This window comes from Pan troglodytes, chromosome Y (assembly GCF_028858775.2).
Source record: "Pan troglodytes isolate AG18354 chromosome Y, NHGRI_mPanTro3-v2.0_pri, whole genome shotgun sequence".
NCBI lineage: Eukaryota > Metazoa > Chordata > Mammalia > Primates > Hominidae > Pan > Pan troglodytes.
Window position 1 is genome coordinate 10,970,004 of NC_072422.2, and position 20,790 is coordinate 10,990,793.

General features: G+C 36.8%; 1 pseudogene; it reads left to right on the top strand.

Annotated features, from left to right (window-relative positions):
- Positions 1–11,141: 11,141 nt before the first annotated feature.
- On the top strand, positions 11,142–12,373 carry LOC749862 (actin, cytoplasmic 1-like; annotated as a pseudogene).
- The last annotated feature ends 8,417 nt before the right edge of the window (positions 12,374–20,790 follow it).

Genomic DNA, 20,790 nt, shown 5'->3' on the forward strand with positions numbered 1-20,790 from the left:
AAAATGTGATAATAATATTGATATTTAGGTTCTTTGGAGGGAACGTTTTGCCGAAGTCTTGTGACTCAATAATTGCCATGTAGTTCATCAAAACCTACATATTAGCCTTTGGCTTTAAGCTCCTCTTCTGTCAGTATTTGCAACCAAGGTGGTCAGGCAAAGTATTGCCAGGAGATACTGAAAATCATCCAGAAGCACTGTGATATTGTGTAAGCATCTGGAGAAAATTCAGTTAAAAGAATAAAAGTAAGCAGCTGAGGAATTACTATCGCTCATGGAGAAGGGTAGGATATTTTCAATAAATGAGTATGCAATATCCATATATACTTTCACAGAACAAAGAGTAAAGAGGCTGAGTGTGACTTTATAAAGATACTCATAAAAAATATAAACAACAAAATCTTGGAAGTAGTTTCTAATAAAATTGATTTTTCTAATGTGACTATGCATTAATAATTTTTGTTTTCTTAAATATAATTGTACAGCTTATTAAACAAAACAAAATGAAAAATCCATATGGCTACAAAAACTAAGCAGAAAAAATCACCATAATACATTTTTCACCTAGTACATTTTGGAACCTATACCTTTAATTTAATAAGTGCTTGTAATATAGCATATACACTATCAGTGAACATTTGCTTTTCACCCTTTTCCCTCTGTGGTACAGAAATATTTTAGTTTGATGTAATGCGATCCAATTGTTTTTTGTTGTGCTTTTGTAGTCTGTGCTTTTGGGGTCATAGAATTGAGTGTTCAAAAATACAGTTAAATTAAAAATAAGAATTACCACATAATCCAGCTACTCTACTTCCAAATATGTACTCAAAGGATATAAAATTAGCATGGCAATGAGATATCTGCACTTCTATATTCATCTCAGCATTATTCATAACAGCCAAGATACAGTAACAACCTAAGTGCACATCAAGAGATAAAGTGTGGCACATATACACAATGAGATATACTATACAGCCTTAAAAAAGGAGGAAGATCTTTTATTTGTGACAAAATGAATGGAATTGGAAGATATTATGCTCAGCGTAATAAGAGAGGCACAGAAAGACAAGTATAGAATGATCACAATTATATGTAAAATCTAAAAAAGTTGAACTCATTCAAACTGTGAATATGCCAGGTGTGGTGGCTCAATACTGTCACTCCAGCACTAAGGGAGGATGAGGTGGTTGGATCACTTGAGGTCAGAAGTTTGAAGCCACCGTGAGCCATAGTTGTGTCACTGTACTCCAGCCTGGGCAATGCAGCAAGGCCCTGACTCTTTCTAGAAACACACAAAAAGTAGTCAGAGATTGGAGTGTGGGGTGGTGATGGGAGTGGATAGAGAAAGGGGAGGTGTTCATCAAAGGGTAACAAATTTCAATGAGACAGGAAGAAGTTCTGGTGATCCTTTGCACAGAATGGTGATCACAGTTAATAAATGTCAACTTAAAAATTGTTTAATAAAAAAAAGGACAGGCATGGTGACTCATGTCTGAAATCCCTGCACTTTGGGTGGCCATGGAGGGAGGATCAGTAGAGGTCAGGAGTTCAAGACCAGCCTGGCCAACATGATGAAACACTGTCTCTACTGAAAATATAAGAATTAGCCAGGTTTGGTGGCATGCACATCTCACCCCAGCTACTCGAGTGGCTGAGGCAAGAGAAAAACTTGAACTCGGGAGGTGGCAGTTGAAATGAGCTGAGTTTGCACCAGTGCACTCAAGTCTGGGCAACAGGAGCAAAACTCTATCTCAAAAATAAGGATTGTTTAAAATGTAGAATTTATATATTCTTACCACAAAGAAAGAAATGGTATGTGTGTGAGGTAATGGATATGGTAACTAGCCCAATATAATTCTTTTGCAATATATACATGAATTATAAAATCACTTTGTGTCCCATAAATATTTATATTTGTTAATTTAAAATACAAATTTTAAAATAATGAATTGCAGTTAAAACAAACTTGACTTAATATATGTAGACAGTAATATATGCTAATGTTTCCTTCTATTTTGAATATTTGGCTTCTGTTATTTCTTGAGGAAACAAACACCATGGGAAGGGATGAAGAACACTAGAGCTTAACATTGTGTAATTTACATTATTTTGTTGGTGGTGGTTTTTCTCCCTTTTTTTCTACCAAGGCAATGGTGACAACTTTCTTATTCACACTTTCTTTTGTGTTTCTTTCTCCTGAGAAATCACCACCAAAAATAAAACTTGTGTAGATTTTTGTATATTTTTTACTGCTCCTTGTTATGACCCTCTTCGCCTTTGCTTTGGATTTCCCAGCTTCTTAAAACACTGATTTGCTTATTATTTGTTGTCTCCTTGTACCATTACTTCTTCACTCTACCTGCAGGATCATTTCTTTTTATTTTAGTTTAGTTTAATTTTTTTGAGAGAGAGTCTCTGGCACAATCTTGGCTCAATGCAACCTTGGCCTCTTGGATTCAGGTGATTCTCCTGCCTCAGTCTCCTGAGTATCTGATATTACAGGTATGCACTACCACGCTTGGCTAGTTTTAGAATTTATAATTGTGATGGGGTTTCACCCTGTTGTCAAGGCTGGTCTCAAACTGACCTCAAATGATCCGCCCCCTCATCCTCCCAAAGTGCTGCAATTACAGGAGTAAGATGCCACACCCCCTTTGATCATTTTCTTTACTAGATCTACATACTGCTTGTCTTAGTCCTAGATATGCCACTGTCAACTCATTTATTTATTTTCTATGATAGGAAGACTCATGGAAAGAGTTGCCTGTGACAAGGTTTAATTTTATTTTTCTTAACTCTCCTTTCTTCAGGCATTTACCCTGTTTTTGGAATCATATCTTATACTTGTCACTAAATCCCATGTATCACTTGTCTATTGCATATTACTCAAACCGTCATGTGTATCTGTAAAACTGATTCACACCCTCATTCTTGAAATACTATTTTGCTTTGGATTACATGACTCAACTTTTGTCTGATTTCTCTATTTAATTGTCAGTGTGTTTTGTTTCATTTTATCTCGTAGATGTCTGTTTGTTAGACCACTAATGTAACTACACAGAATACCTCTTTCTCCTTCCCTTTCTCCTTTCCCTTTTCCCTTCCCTTTTTCTTTTCTTTCCTTTCTTTTTTTTAAGAAAGTGTTCTGAAACGCAGTCTGCAGTGCAGTAGTGAGACCTTGACTGACTACAGCCTCAAATTGCTGGGCTTAAGCAATTTTCCTGCATTGGTCTCCTCAGTAGCTGAGACTACAGATGCACACTACCACACCTGGCTTTTTGTTGATGTTGTTTTGAGACAAGAGCCTCTTAAGTTTTAAACCTGTAGTACTAAGGAATTCAACCAGTGATATGATCTCTGAATTTCTAAACATTGTGCTTTCCTTTTTCTGATGAGTGACCCAAGATTAAGACAGCTAAATTTAAAACTTCCCCTGAACTTCTTTACACTTTCTACATGCCTCTCTCTTCCATCATTTTTTGTCCAAAACTACATCACCTATATAACATAAAAACTGGGGATATTCCAAGTCCAATTATTTTCCCTCATCTCTTTCATATTTTATCTATAACAACTTTTTTATTATCTACCACCTACAAATGTTTTTTTTTTCTTGTTGCTGTTTATGCATTAAAGGTGAGGTCATCATTTATTGTTCCCTAAATGATAGTATCAACATCTTAATTTACTTCCTTCTTCTGTGTTACGTTGTTCAATTCATTTTTCATTGAGGGTCTGGAATTATTCTACTTTTCAATGAATAAAACACATCTCTTGTCTTTTCCTTTCTATTCTTGATCTTTCTGCTTTACTATTAACTGTTACTTTATGAAGTGAGGAGCCATTTCAGTGTTATTTACTATTATATCCACCATTTTAAGCTAAAATTCTGAGATATAATAACCTCTCTCTAAGTGTTTAATATTATAATAAATAATACAACTTTATAATTTCAGTATTGTTTTTGAATACTTAGTCTACATAGTATTTATGAAACAATATTTTAGTTGACTTGCAGATAAGCTTATGTTATTTTTTCACTCACTCCTTCCATTTGTATCCATCCTAGCTGTAAGACATTTAGAGGTGTGAACTTGACATATTCTTCTCTATACTTGAGAGCCTGTTGAAGTTATATGAATAAAGAAATGTACATTGACCATTTAATTCATATAAATAAATATAAATGTTTAATAGTTAAAATTTATTTAAACGTTTTTATTACTTAAATGTATTATTACAGTTATTATTTACATTTTTAATTATTCAAAACTCAATACAGGAAACAAACATGGAAAAATCTCAAGTAATTTATTATTTATCATTCCTTTTATTGTAGAGATCACAAGCTTTCTCCTTACTGGTTAGGGCCATATTTCCAGAACAGTCATAACATTTCACTTCTCATTTCCTAGTGAAATCTGAGGAGTGTCTTTTGAACTCTACGGTGATATGCCTACAACTACCTAGTGTAACTCTGTCTTCTCAGGAGGGTATGACTCTACAAGATGAATATGATAATGTCCTAAAATACCACCCTTACATTTAATTATATAAAACACCACTAATGTAATAGCTGCACATTATGTAGTCTATTTAGAGAGTTAATTTTTACGCTCAAATACTTTGGTTAGAGACTGTGAGATTAAACTGGCTCAAGATGGAACTTAATTTTTTGTAACAACTACCATGCTATGGTGAAATGAAAACTGAACTCTTAATAATTTGGAAAACAATAAAGTCATATCACTTATAAGTTGCTAACAAAAACATGTATTTCTTAACTATTACTTATTACACAAAAGACAGAATGGCTTTCATGATAATGATGGAAGCAGTGTCAAATAAAATCTTACAGAACAGTCTGGACACGATGGCTCATGACTGTAATCCCAGCACTTTGGGAGGCTGAGGCAGGTGGATGACTTGAGGTCAAGAGTTTGAGACAAGCCTGGCCATCATGGTGAAACGCCCTCTCTACTAAAAATAAGAACATTAGCTAGGCATGGGGGTGCATGCCTGTAATCCCAGCTACTCAGGAAGCTGAGACAAGAGAATCCCTTGAACCTGGAAGGCAGAGGCTGCAGGGAGCCAAGATCGCACCACTGCACTCTGGCCTGGGTGAGAGAGTGAGACTCCATCTCAAAAAAAACCTCTCCGAACATTAAAAAGCAAGGTAGATTTAATCAACTTTCTATTTTATGCTGTAATTAAAGTTAATTGGGTTAAAAGTGAAGAGATATAAGGAAGAGAAAACAACCTCAGACTTGATTTTTTGAGCTCTGGAATCTAATAACATCACTCAAGGGTGCGTTTAATGAAGAAAGACCTGACCTCTAAGTTTGGGCAAGACAGTATGTGGCATTTTAACTTCCCATCATCACCCACTCCATGGCTTCATGGAAACCGTGAAGAAGATTAAATTCTAGATGCAGATTGTGATGCATGTGTGGAAATACAGAGCTTATTTCAAATAATTGCGGTTGTGTGATTTAAAATGTCTGAGGTTCCCTTGGAGATTTTCAGTTCAGAGTCTTTTCTTTAGCCCACCTCAGAGCTTTCTTGGGTGCAGAAGTTAACTCCCAGGAGGCATTTGTGGAAAGGAAATACACTAGTCAGAGCCACCTATAGCAAGGAATAAGAGTCAGGTCAAGTAGTACACAAACAAAATGCCTGGAAAGAAGTGGCTGGTGAAGAAAAGTGATGTGGAAAATCAGCTTTGAAAAACTCTCACAGTTTGTTGCTGTTTATATTGGACTGGGTTTTAAATAGAGACAGAACTTGCCCTGTGGCCCACAGTGGAGTCCTGTGGCAGGATCATGGCCTACTGCAGCGGCAACCTCCTTGGGTTCAAATGATCTTGCCACCTCAGCCTCCTGAGCATCTCACCTCTCTGGACTCCACCAATCCTCCCCGCTCAGCATTTCACAATACAGGCATGGGCCTCCAAAACTAGCTTATTTTTGTATTTTTTTATACAGAAGAGTCTTTCCATGTTGTCAAGGCTGGTCTCGTACTTCTGGGCTCAAGTGATTTGTTCTCCAAGACTTCCAAATTGGTGGGATTACAGATATGAACCACCACACCCAGACTCCTACTGGTATATTTAGAAGGATATAAATATGTCCATTTTTGGATGCATGCATGGCGAAGACCCCAAAACTTTTCACTTTTCCCTGACTTTTGACTAAACACTAGAGTTCCTGAAAAGTCCATATTCAAATTCTGAATGGTTTTTCTTTTCTTTCTTTTCCTTTTTTTCTTCTTTCCTATGATTTTTTTTAATGTGTCAAAGATAGTAGATGACCAAAAGGATGACAGAACACAGGTTAAGTGGCTATACAAGACAAAGAATACAGACTACAAAACTAGCTTTAAGGAGTTGTTAAACAAGTACACAACCCACAAGCTAAGCAATTGTGGAGGCCAAGAATTTGTTATCTGAATATGCTGAATAATATGCAAAGTGTTCAGCATTCAACAATAAAATAAAAGGCATTCAAAGATAAATGCAAAAAAAGCACATTCAGAGAAAACATAATTAAAAGAAACTATTTCAGAAAGCCCAGGCGTGGTACTAACTAGGGAAATATTTCAATTATCTTCAAAGAGAAGAGAATTCAGACCTCCAAAGGTCTGTTCTCAAAGACCTAAGGGAACCCAGTAGAACAGTGATTCAAAATTGAAAATACCAATAAAGACATACACATTATTTAAAAAATGAAATCAATAATCTGTAACTAGAAAGATTGAATAGCTTGTGTGAGCATGCAAAAAGCGTAATGAGGCAACTTGAAGATGGATTGTTTGATATTATTCAGTGTATGAAACAAAAACAGAAACAAGAATAATGAACAAAACTAAGGTTGCCATGGGATTCTATCAAGAATATCAACATATTCATAATGGGAGTTTCACTGAAAAAAGAGAAATACAGGGGAAAAAAAGAATATTTGAATGAACAGTGGCTGAAACTTCACAAATGTGTTGATAGATGGAAATCTACTGATCCAAATATCTCCAAAGAATAAAAAATACTCCAGGAAGAATAAAATCAAAGATATCCACACTGAAACACATGCACTGAAACTGACAGAAGACAAATAAATAGAGAACTTTAAAAGAAGCAAGACAGAAGTAACTGATCACATGCAAGTTATCATCTATGACATTAACAGCCAATTTCTCATTAAAAATTATGGAGGAAATAAGTCACTGTGTTGAGATCTTCAAAGTGCTGAAATAAAAAAAAATTAAGTCAATCATAAACTCAATATCTGTCCAAACCAAAATTTAAATTTATGAGCAAGTAAGTCATTTCCAAGCAAACAGAATTAAAGAGAGTACGTTACTACTAGATCAGCCTTACAAAACATGATGAAAACATGTGAGGAATGAAAGTAAAATAGCACCTCGTGCAAATAAAGAAATAAAGAACATCAATGAAGTAATTACACCAAGAAATAGGAAAGCCAATATTATTGTATATGGGGTTTCTGTGACTTTATTTTTCTACTAGATTTAAATGACAAGAGGAAAGATACAGTATCTCACAACTGTAATCCCAACCAAGGATCGGGATTTCCTTGAGCTGAGGAGTATGAGACCAGTCAAGGCAACAAAGTGTGACCCTGTCTCTACAGAAAATGAACAAAATTATCCAGCTGTGGTGGCATACACTTCTGTCCTAGGTACATGAGGGGCTGAGGTGGAAGGATCCCTTGAGCCCAGGAGCTCGAGGCTGTAGTGAACCATATTTAGCCTATGTGACTGAAACCCTGTCTCAATGAAGTAAAATAAAATTCAATAATAAAATAAAGAAATGACAAAGAATAAAACAATAATTACATATCTGGGTTGTTAGTACATATTGTATAAAAAACAAATTTTGACAAAAAACATAAAAAGGTAGGGAGAGCAATATGGGAAAATGATTTTTGTATAATGTCAATACTAAGTTATTGTAATTCACACTATATTATTATGAATTTAAGATATTAATTATAATACCATTAATAGCCAATATGAAAATAACTGTTCAAATATACTGAAGAGAAATGAAGGAGTCTAAATTGTACCCTAGAAAAACAAATGCAAAGATGAGCAGTTTTGGAGGAATGATATATAACAACAACAATAACAAAACTTGTAGAAAAAAAGAACAAAAATAGGAAAATAAATTCTTGTCAGCAATTAATTTCAGTCCAAGTAAACTCCAGTTAAATGTCAAAGACTAGCAGAATAACTTTTTAAATGTTTTAAAAGTGGGGAAAAAATAACGCAAACGGTAACCAAAATAGAGTTAGAATTATTAGACAAATATCAAAATTGTTTAATTGATCAAGAAGATGTAACACTTACATATATACCTAATAAAAGATCCTCAGGATATATGAAGCAAAAAATGAATAGATTTGAGGAGCTACACAGTTCTGCAATAATAATAATAGTTGGAGATTTCAACACCCCACTTTCAACAATGTGTGAAATGACCAAATCCAAGTTCAATAAGAAAACAAAGGTCTTGAAAAGCAGTATAAACCAAATAAATCTCTCAGACATATACAAAACACTCCACAAGCTGACTACACATTCTTCTAAAGTGTATATGTGTTATTGTCTGTGCTATCTTCAGAATAGACTCTATGGTAGGCCACAAAGCAAGTTCTAATTATATCTAACATTATTGAAATCACATATAATGCTTTCTTCAACCACAATGGAATAAAACTAGAGGCCCGTTTTCTTTTTTTTTTTATTTCTTTTTTCTTTATTTAGTTAAAGAAAAATAGATAAATAAGTTGGAGTCTCACTCTGTCACCCAGACTGGAATTCAGTGGTGTGATCTCAACTCGCCACAACCTTTCATGGTCAAGCAATTCTCCTGCCTCATACTCCTGAGTAGCTGGGACTACAGGCACACACCACCGTGCTAGGCTAATTTTTGTAGTTTCAGTGGAGACAGTTTCACTGTATTGATGAGGCTAGTCTCAAACTACTGACCTCAGGTGATACACCCACTTCGGCCTCTCAAAGTGCTCGGATTATACGCATGACCACCATGCCTGACTGAGATTCATTTTCTAAGGACTGAAAAACGTATATTGTTTGGAAAATAATAAATACACTCTTCAACAACCTATGGTTAACTGAAGAATCTGCAAGGAATTAAATAATTTTTACAAATAAAAGAAAAACTAAAACATACTAAAGCTTCTGAAATGCGCTAAATCAATGTTGAGAAATATATATGTGTAAACATACAGATAAAAAAGAAGAAATATAAAATTTGTAACATAAATGTACACACAAGGAAGCAGAAAAAGTGTAAATTAGAGGAGAGTACTTCTGTAAAAAATATGGCAAAGTAAAGGAAGCTGCCATCAATTGCCCCCAACCCTAACCCCCCAAGAACACCCACAGGAAAACCAAAACTGAGTATACAGTGCTGAGATTATCACCATCAATAACACAGAGCTCAGAAGTGAGAATGAGGCTGCTCCTAGGGTGACAGAGAACTGAAGAAACCAGGCAGAGGGTAAAAAAGTTGGCCTTTTATATTCATGACACTTGTCCCCTAGTCTGCTGACAACCAAGTGTGAACAAAACAAACAAACAAAAAAACTCCTCTGACTCTTGGTTACTACACTTACTAAAATAAAGTTGAAAGTGGATGGCCAGCTTCCCCATGATTTTGGATTCCCTGGCAGGAGAACTATTCCTGTCTTTACCCAAGGAAGTCTTGTGAGTGCCTGAAAAGAGAAAAAAAAACCTGAGGAAAACCAGGGATGAAGTAGAAAGGAAGGACTACCATCTCCAGCCTGCATAGCTCAGTCACAGGAGATGCCAAACCTGAGTGCCTGCACAGCATTACCATAAGGTAGGAGGTATATTGCATAATTTCCTTAATCACAAACCTATAGAGAGCCTTCCCACACAGGATATCCCCTTCAAAATGTCTCAGATAGGAGACTGGCAGTGTTTCAAAGTTTGTTTGTTAGAGCTGAAATAAACCTGGGCTTAAGGCACCATCTACTGCCAAAACAGAGGCACTGACCTAGCCAAAATCAAGCAAACAATACCCCACAATACTTATGTCTTAAAGAAAACTCAAAGCAATTATATACAACAAAATGTAAAATAAGACAGAGAAAATAATAAACTAAATAACTAGTCCTTCAATGAAAAGATACAGATGTATAACCACAAGCAATAATACCAAACAGGAAATTATAACCTCCCTTAATGGACGAAGCATAAACCATTGACCAATGCTAATTAATGAGATGGCTATCAGTGATTATTGGATCAAAAATTCAAAATATCAGTTTTCAGGAAACTCAGATCTCTAAAACAACACAGAAAAGGAACTGATACGCTTCTGAAAGAAACTTTAAAAAATGTACTGAAATTATTTAACAATAAAAAAAAGTCCTGGAACTGAGAAATATACTGGTTAAAGTGAAAAATTCAGAAGGCTTTCAATAGAAGAATATATCAAACAGAATAAACAATCAGTGAGCTCTAAAATGAGTTATCAGGACCAGGTGTGCAGGCTCAGGCCTGTAATCACAGCACTTTGGGAGGCTGCGATGGGTTGATCACTTGAGTTTGGCAGTTTAAGACCAGTCTGGACATCATGGTGAAACCCTGTCTCTACTAAGAGTACAAAAAATTACCTGGACATAGTGGTGCACACCTGTAATCCCAGCTATTCAGGAGGCTAAGAGAGGAGAATCACCCAAACCTCGGAGGCAGAGGTTGCAGTGAGTCAGTGTCGTGCCATTGAAGTCCAGCCTGGGCAACACAGAGAGACTTTGTCTAAACAAAACAAAACAAAACAAAACAAAAAAGTAAAAGAAAAAAAGAAAAGAAAAGAAAATTAACATAGGTTATTCAGAAATGCACAAAGAACAAAACAGAAAAACAATCAAAAAGAATAAAGAACATTTACCAGATATACAAAAATACCTTAAATAAGCAAATCTAAGATTTAGCAATATTCATGAAAGAGTTCAGCAAAAGGAAGGTATATACAGCATATTCAAATGAATAATAACAACTTTCAAAAATTTGAGAGGGAGATAAATATACAGGTTCAGAAAAATCGGCAACTACAAAAAAGATTAATACCCCATAAAACTACCCCTCAACAAACAAGAATCAAACTCTGGCTCTCAGTCGCCACTGCCAGCTCGCCTACCTTGTTCTTCTGCCGCTCCTCTGTCCCACTCCTCTGTCCATCGCAGTAGAAGAAGAGATTGCTGCGCTCGTCATTGACAATGGCTCTTGCATGTGCAAAGCTGGCTTTGCAGGGGACGATGCTCCCCAAGCCATGCTTCCCTCCACCGTTGGGTTCCCCTGACACCAGGGCGTGATGGTGGACATGGGCCAGAAGGACTCCTACGTGGGCAGTGAAGCCCAGAGCAAGCGCAGCATTCTGGCGCTGAAGTACCCCATCAAGCATGGCATCATCACCAACTGGAACAACATGGAGAAGATCTGGCACCACTTCTACAATGAGCTGCATGGGGCCCCGGAGTAGCAGCCAGTGCTGCTGACCGAGGACCCACTGAACCCCAAGGACAACAGAGAGAAGATGACTCAGATTATGTTTGAGACCTTCAATACCCCGGCCACGTACGTGGCCATCCGGGATGTGTTGTCCCTCTATGCCTTTGGGCGCACCACTGGCATTGTCATGGACTCTGGACACAGGGTCACCCACACGGTGCCCATCTACGAGGGCTACTCCCTTCCCCATGCCATCCTGCATCTGGACCTGACTGGCTGGGACTTGACCGAGTACCTCAAGAAGATCCTCAAGGAGAGAGGCTACAGCTTCACCCACACAGCCCAGCGGGAAATCATGCGCGATATCAAGGAGAAGCTGTGCTAGGTCTCCCTGGACTTCAAGCAGGAGATGGCCACCCCTGCATCCTCCTCTTCTCTGGAGAAGAGCTATGAACTGCCCGATGGCCAGGTCACCACCATTGGCAATGAGTGGTTCCGGTGTCCGGAGGTGCTGTTCCAGCCTTCCTTCCCGTGCATGGAATCTTGCGGCATCCACCAGACCACCATCAACTCCATCAAGAAGTGTGACGTGGACATCTGCAAAGACCTATACACCAATACGGTACTATCCGGTGGCACCACCATGTACCCAGGCATTGCTGACAGGATGCAGAAGGAGATCACTGTGTTGGCGCCCAGCACCATGAAGATTAAGATCATTGCACCCCCAGAGCGCAAGTTCTCAGTGTGGATCGGTTGCTCCATCCTGAACTCACTGTTCACCTTCCAGCAGATGTGGATTAGCAAGCAGGAGTATGATGAGTCAGGCCCCTACATCATCCACCACAAATGCTTCTAAATGGAATGAGCAGATGTGTAGCATTTGCTGCATGGGTTAATTCAGAAGCATAAATTTGCCCTTGGCAAATGCATACACCTCATGCTAGCCTCATGAAACTGGAATAAGCCTTTGAAAAGAAATTGTCCTTGAAGCTTATAGCTGACATCAGCACTGGATTGTAGAACTTGTTGCTGATTTTGACCTTGTATTCAAGTTAACTGTTCCCCTCGGTATTCGTTTAATACTGTGTACATATCTTTGAGTTCAATCTTTAGTGCACGTGGCTTGGTCACTTCGTGACTGAGGTAAGAACGTGCTTGTGGAAGACAAGTCTGTGGCTTGGTGAGTGTGCATGGCCAGCAGTCTCTGATCTGTGCAGGGTATTAATGTGTCAGGGCTGACTGTGCTGGGATTTCTCTAGAGGCTGGCAAGTGCTCCTGAACCGGTTGCGTCTGCCCTGCCTCTCTGTTAGGGCTGGAAAGTCCAAGCCACAGGACACAGTTTCCTTTCTTAGCTGATGTTTTTTGCCAGAACACCGTAGGCTGTCACTTGCCTTGAGTTGGAAGCAGTTTGCATTTACACCTGTAAATGTATTCATCCTTTTAATTTATGTGAGGTTTTTTGTATGAAATTCTTGATTCTTTAAAGAAATGACAACAAATTTTTGTTTTCTACTGTTATGTGAGAACATTAGGCCTCAGCAACATATCATTGTGTAAGGAAAAATAAAAGTGCTCCCAAAAAACAAAAAAAAAAGAATCAAACTCTCAAAGGTTGAGAAATAAAGAAAATTCTAAAAGCACTAAGGGAAAATAAACAAAAAATGGAGGAGCTTGAAATCATTTGGCAAAAGACTTGTCAACAATAGGTTTTTAAGGAAGACACAGTATTAGAAGATATAAATTGTGACGTCAAAAACGTAATTGGAACAGAGGGTAAATGTCTAGAGTTTTTATGTGACAAATGTTGTCAGCTTAAACTAGTTGATTATTAACTATAAGATGTTTTCTCTGAGCCTTTGATGACCATCAAAAACGACAGCAGCAACACTAATGATAAAAACAAATGAATCAAAGCTTATCACTACTGAAAATATTTAAATGCTAAACATTTAAAAGCATTCATGGGAGGAAGAAAGGAAAAAATGATGTATGACTCAATCAGAAACAACTAACAAGATAACAGTAGTAAGAACTTATCAATAATTATCTTGAATGTAAATGAATTAAATTATGCAATTAAAAGACGTGGAGTGACCAAATGGATTTTAAAAATGGGATTCAACTACATGTTACCTATGAGACCCACCTAATCTTTAAGGACAAACAGGCTGAAAGTGAAGGAATAGAAGAAGATACTTCTATGCAAATGGTAATAAAAAATTAGGAGTGGCTATACTCCTATCTATAAAAGAGATTTCAATTCAAAACCTGTCATAAGACCAAGAAGGTCATCATTTAATAATAAAGCAATCAATTCATCAACAGGATATAACAATTATATATATACATCTGCACTCAACATTGGAGCACCTAAATATTTAAAGCAAATATAAATAGAAATGAAGAAAAAAATGGCAATAAAATACTTGTAGGAAATTTCAGTACCTCAATTACAACAAGGAATAGATAAACTCGACAGAAACTTAATAAGAAAATGCCAGACTTGAATTCTAGTTTTAACTAAATGAACCCAACAGACATATACAGAACTTTTCATAGTGTACAGCCGAATATATATTTTGCTGTAACACACATGGAAGATTCTCTAAAATAGACCACATACTAGGCCATAAACAAGTCTTAACAAAGTAAGATTGCTAAAAGCATATTTAATATTTTTTCAGACCATCATGGTAGCAAACCAAAAATCAGTAAGAGGAGAAATCTTGAAAAAAAAGTCACAAATACTGAACTTTTTTTTTTTTTTTTTGAGACAGAGTCTCGCTCTGTTGCCCAGGATGCAGCACAGTGGCACAATCTCGGCTCACCGCAAGCTCCGCCTCCCAGGTTCATGACATTCTCCTCCCCCAGCCTCCTAAGTAGCTGGCACTGGAGGTGCCCATCACCACGCCTAGCTAAGTTTTCATATTTTTAGTAGAGACGGGTTTTCACCGTGTTAGTCACGATGGTCTCGATCTCCTGACCTCATGATCCGCCCGCCTCGGCCTCCCAAAGTGCTGAGATTACAGGCGTGAGCCACCGCCCCTCAGCCTATATGAACATTTTTAAAACACTGCTCTTAAGTAATGAATTGATGAAACGAAATATAAAAAGAAAAATTCATAAATATCTTCAGATAAATAATAGTGGAAACACAACACACCTAAACCTATAGTGTGCAGTGAAGCAGCATTATGATGCAAGATTACAGCAATAAATCCACACATTAAAAAAAAAAAGATACCAAATAAGCAACATCTCATTGTATCTAAGAAACTGGAAGGAAAAACAATTAAATTCAAAGTTAGCACAATGAATAAAATAAGAATTAAAACAGAAACAAATCAAATAGGGAACATAAACATCCGATGACAAAACATAAAAAATAAAAGGCAGCCAAATTTTATAGCAATAAGTAAAGTATTCTCTCTTTGCAGATGACAATCTCCTATATGTAAAAACAGCTCAAATATTCTATTCAAGTGTTAGAACCAATGAACAAATTTGGTAATGTCATTGTACAAATAATTACCTAACTGAAAAAGAATTCAAGAAACTCGTCTGACTTATAAGCATATCAAAGAAATTAAATACTTAAAAAAAAGGTAACCAGAAAGTAACAGATCTCTCCATTGAAAACTATGAGACATTGATAAAATCAATTTAAGAAGACAAAAATAATTGGAAAGATTGTCTATGCTTATGGATTGGGAGAATTAATATTGTTAAAGTATTTATAGCATCAAAAGCAATACACAGATTCAATGCTATCCAATCAAAATTTCAATAGCATTCTTCACAGAAATAGAAAACAAAATATAAAACGTGTATAGCTATATAGAGAGCCATAAATTGTGAAAACATTCTTGAGAAAGAAAAAAGAAGTAGGAAGAACCACACCACCTTATTTGAAATTGGCATGAACACAGAAACATAGCCAAATGAACAGAACAGAGAATCGAGAAATACATCTAAGCATATATAGTCAATTAGTTTTTGAAATCTGCAGCAAAATGATAACATGAGAAGAAGATCATCTTTACTATGAGTAGTGCTGGGAAAACTAGATTTCCACATGCAAAAGAACAAAATTGGATTCACATTTTACATCATACACAAAAATCAACTGAAGATGAGTTGAAAAATCCTAAATGTAAGACTGCAACCTCTAAAACATCTAGAAGAGAACATAGAAAAAAGCTCATGAGTGATGGCCTTGGTAATAATTATTTTGAATATTGTATTAAAAACTCAGTCCACATAAACAAAAACAAATGAGCAAGACTACATCAAATGAAAAACTTTTGCACAGTAAAGGAACCAATCGACCAAATACATTAGCCAAAATATTGGGGAAAGTATTTTCAAGCTATGTATCTGATGATGGGTTAAGATCTAAAATTTATGAAGGACTTGTATGTGGGAAAGAAAGTTTCTGGGGTGCCAGTTGATTTTGTCTCCCCCGTGTGAGACAGCCATGGGGAGCCATGGGCGGCTTCTGAGGAGCAAATCTCCTTATTGCCTTCATGTCTTTATTGCTGAGAGCACAACGGCACAGTGCATTCCACTGGTTGCTCAGGGAGATAAAACTCCCTTGAAGCAGTGGAGTATAATCAAACTTCTTGGCTTTTCATGAAACCTGCTCCCACCCGTTTCAGTCCTAATAAATTAGAGATCCTAAGTAGTTTAGGATCTAATTGCCTTTGCTCAAGGGAATTCACAGAAACCGCCAGTGCCATAAGAATTCAATGACTCACGAGTTCTCCTTCACTGATTAATCCTTTTCCTCATTCCTTCCTCCCCCTCCCATCTACCCTAAGAACAAAGAGCTTGTAAACCCTTTAATTAGGTGGAGCCTGACAACTGTGGGCCGTGAGCAACCCTCCGATGCTCGGGCCCCCTGGACCCGCCTTTTAAATGCTTATTCTCTCTCTTTGTAACTCCTTTGTCTCCCCCAGACTCAAAGTACCTGCCGGGTGTTGTGCGACTGTTTTCCCCAACATTGTACAACTCAACGGCAGCAAAACAGATAAACATATTAAAAGCTGAGCAAAAGCTCTGAATTGACATTTCTCCAAGGAACATATAAAAATGGGCAACAGGTATTTGAAACATTCAAAATCATTAATCATCAGAAAAAATTTAAATCAAAGGTACTTTGAGACGTTACATAACTCACATCAGGAAAGCTATTATTAAAAACTCAAAAGATCACAAAGGTTGGCTAGGATGTACAGAAAATGAAACTCATGTAGAGTGTTGCTGGTAATGTGTAGCAATTATAAAAATTGGTATGGAGGTTTCTGCAAAATTAAAAATAAAACTACCTTATGTCTCAACAACTCTTCCTTTCGACATATAACCAAAGGAAATCCCTAACTCATGGAGATATTTGCACTCTCATGTTCATCGCAGCATTATTAATAATAGATGAAATATGGAAAAAGCCTTATTGTCCAGTACAAAGAAATATTACTTAGCCCTAAACAAGAATGAGATCTTGCCATTTGCCAAACCATGGAGGAGCTTGGAGGAAACTATGCTAAGTGAAATAAACCAGACACGGAAAGAAAAATATTTATAATCACATATATGCAACAGAAGGGAGGGTGGTGCCAGGCTTTTTTTTTTTTTAATGAGTTCTCAAAAGCTAATAAAAAAAAAAAAAAGATCTCCCTCCTTATCACAAGAATGACACCAAGCTTTTCACAAAGTATCCACCCCCATGACCCGAGCATCTCCCACTCAACCTCACCTCCAACACTGGGGATCAAATTTCAGCATAAAGTTTGTAAAGGCAAATATCCAAACTATAGCAGTAACTATGTGAGATTAGAAATATGTTAATTTGTTCCAGTACAGTAGCCTTGAAATATCAATATGTATCCCATAGCATATGTCGTACACATGAAATGAACATAATAGGATGCATTTTTATTTATTTATTTTAAAATTTTTATTATATTTAAAGTTCTAGGGTACATGTGTACAGTGTACAGTTTTGATACATACGTATTCATGTGCCATGTTGGTTTGCTGTACCCATCAACTCATCATTTACAGTAGGTATTTCTCCTAATGCTATCCACCCCCCCAAATCCCTACCCCCCACTCCCTGACAGGCCCTGGTGTGTGATTTTCTTTGCTCTGTGTCCAGCTGATCTCATTGTTCAATTCCCACCTATGAGTGCGAACATGTGGTGTTTGGTTTTATGTCCTTGTGATAGTTTGCTGAGAATGATGGTTTCTAGCTCATCCATGTCCCTGCAAAGGACACAAACTCATCCTTTTTTATGGCTGCATAGTATTCCATGGTGTATATTTGCCACATTTTCTTAATCCAGTCTCTCATTGATGGACATTTGGGTTGTTTCCAACTCTTTGCTATTGTAAATAGTGCCATAATAAACAAACGTATGCATGTGTCTTTACAGTAGCATGATTTATAATCCTTTGGGTATATATCCAGTAATGGGTTTGCTGGGTCAAATGGTAATTCTAGTTTTAGATCCTTGAGGAATTACCACACTGTCTCCTACAGTGGTTGAACTAATTTACACTCCCACCAACAGTGTAAAAGCATTCCTATTTCTCCACATCCACTATAGCATCTGACTTTTTAATGATCACCATTCTAAGTGGCATGAGATGGTATCTCATTTTGGTTTTCATTTGCATTTCTGTGATGACCAATGATGATGAACATTTTTCCCTGCATCTGTTGGCAGCATAGATGTCTTCTTTTGAGAAGTGTCTGTTCTTATCCTTTGCCCACCTTTTGACGACTTTTTTTCATGTAAATTTGTTTGTGTTCTTTGTTGATTCTGGACATTAGTTCTTTGTCAGATGGGTAGATTGCAAAAATTTTCTCCCATTCTGTAGTTTGCCTATTTACTCTGATGGTAGTTTCTTTCACTGTGCAGAAGCTCTTCAGTTTCATTAGATCCTGCTTGTCTATTTTCACTTTTATTGCCGTTGCTTTTGGTGTTTTAGTCATAAAGTGCTTGCCCAAGCCTATGTTCTGAATGGCATTGCCTAGGTTTTCTTGTAGGGTTTTTATGGTTTTAAGTTTAATATTTAAGTGTTTAATCCATTTTGAATTAATTTTTATGCCACATGTAAGAAAGGGATCCAGTTTCAGCTTTCTACAAATGGCTAGCCACTTTTCCCAGCACCATTTGCTAAATAGGGAATCCTTTCCCCATTTCTTCTTTTTGTCAGTTTTGTCAAAAATGAGATGATTGCAGATGCATGGTGTTATTTCTGAGGCTTGTCTTCTGTTCCATTGGTCAATATATCTGTTTTGGTACCAGTACCAGGCTGTTTTGTTTACTATAGGCTTGTAGTATAGTTTCAAGTCAGGTAGCATGATGCCTCCAGGTTTGTTGTTTTTGTTTAGGATTGTATCGGCAATGCGGCCTCTTTTTTGGTTCCATATAAACTTTAAAGTAGTTTTTTTCCAATTCTCTGAAGAAAGTCATTGGTAGCTTGATCGGAATGGCATTGCGTGTATAAATTACTTTGGGCACTATGGCCATTTTCAAGATATTGATTCTTCCTATCCATGATCATAGAATATTCTCCCATTTGTTTGCGTCCTTTTTTATTTGTTGAGCAGTGTTTTTTAGTTGTCCCTGAAGAGGTCTCTCACATCCCCTGTAAGTTGGATTCCTAGGTATTTTATTCTCTTTGAAGCAATTCTGAATGGGAATTCACTCATGATTTGGCTCTCTGTTATTTGTGTATAGGAATGCTTGTGATTTTTTGCACACTGATTTTCTATGCTGAGATTTTGCTGAAGTTTCTTATCAGGTTAAGTAGATTTTGGGCTGAGACAATGGGGGTTTTCTCAATATACAATCATGTCATCAGAAAACAGGGACAATTTGACTTCCTCATTTCCTAATTGAATACTCTTTATTTCTTTCTCTTCCCTGATTGCCCTGGGTAGAACTTCCAACACTATGTTGAATAAGAGTGGTGAGAGAGGGCATCCTTGTTTTGTGCTGGTTTTCAAAGGGAATGCTTCCAGTATTTGCCCACTCAGTATGATACTGGCTGCGCGTTTGTCATAAGTAGCTTTTATTATTTTGAGATACATTCCATGAATGCCTAGTTTATTGAGAGTTTCTCACATGAAGGACTATTGAATTTTGTCAGAGGACATTTTGTATCTATTGAGATAATCATGTGGCTTTTGTCATTGCTTCTGTTTATGTGATTGATTAAATTTATTGACTTGCATAAGTTGAACCACATTTGCATCTCAGCGATGAAGATGATGTGATAGTGGTGGATAAGCTTTTTGATGTGCTGCTTGATTCAGTTTACCAGTATTGTACTCAGGATTTTCACCTCGATGTTCATCAGGGCTATTGGTCTAAAATTATCTTTTTTTGTTGTGTCTTTGCCAGGCCCTAGTATCAGGATGATGGTGGCCTTATAAAATGAGTTAGGGAAGATTATTTCTTTTTTATATTGATTGGAATAATTTCAGAAGGAATGATACCAGCTCCTCTTTGTACCTCCAGTAGAATTCAGCTGTGAATCCTTCTGGTCCTGGACTTTTTTTGATTGGTAGGCTATTAATTATTATCTCAATTTCAGAGCCAGTTTTTGGTCTATTCAGAAAACCAAATCCTTCCTGGTTTAGCTTTTGTAGGGTGTACATGTCCAGGAATTTATCCATTTATTCTATATTTGCTAGTTTATTTGCATAGAGGTGTTTATGGTATTCTCTGATGGTAGTTTGTATGTCTGTGGGGCTGGTGGTGATATCCCCTTTATCATTTTTATTGCTTCTACTTGATTCTTCTCTCTTTTCTTCCTTATTAGTCTTGCTAGGGATCTATCAATTTTGTTGATCTTTAAAAAAAAAAAACAAAAACCAGTTCCTGGAATCATTGATTTTTTTTGAAAGGTTTTTTTGTGTCTCTATCTCTTTCAGTTCTGTTCTGATCTTTGTTATTTTTTGCCTTCTGCGAGCTTTTGGATTTGTTTACTCTTGCTTCTCTATTTCTTTTCATTGTGATGTTAGGGTGTCAATTTTAGATCTTTCCTGCTTTCTCTTGTGGGCTTTTAGTACTATAAATATCCCTCTACACACTGCTTTAAATGCATCCAGAGATTATGGTATGTTGTGTCTTTGTTCTCATTGGCCTCAAAGAACATCTGTTTTTCTGCCTTGGTTTTGTTATTTATCCAGCAGTCATTCAGGAGCAAGTGGTTCAGTTTCCATGTAGTTGTCTACTTTTGAGTGAGTTTCTTACTGCT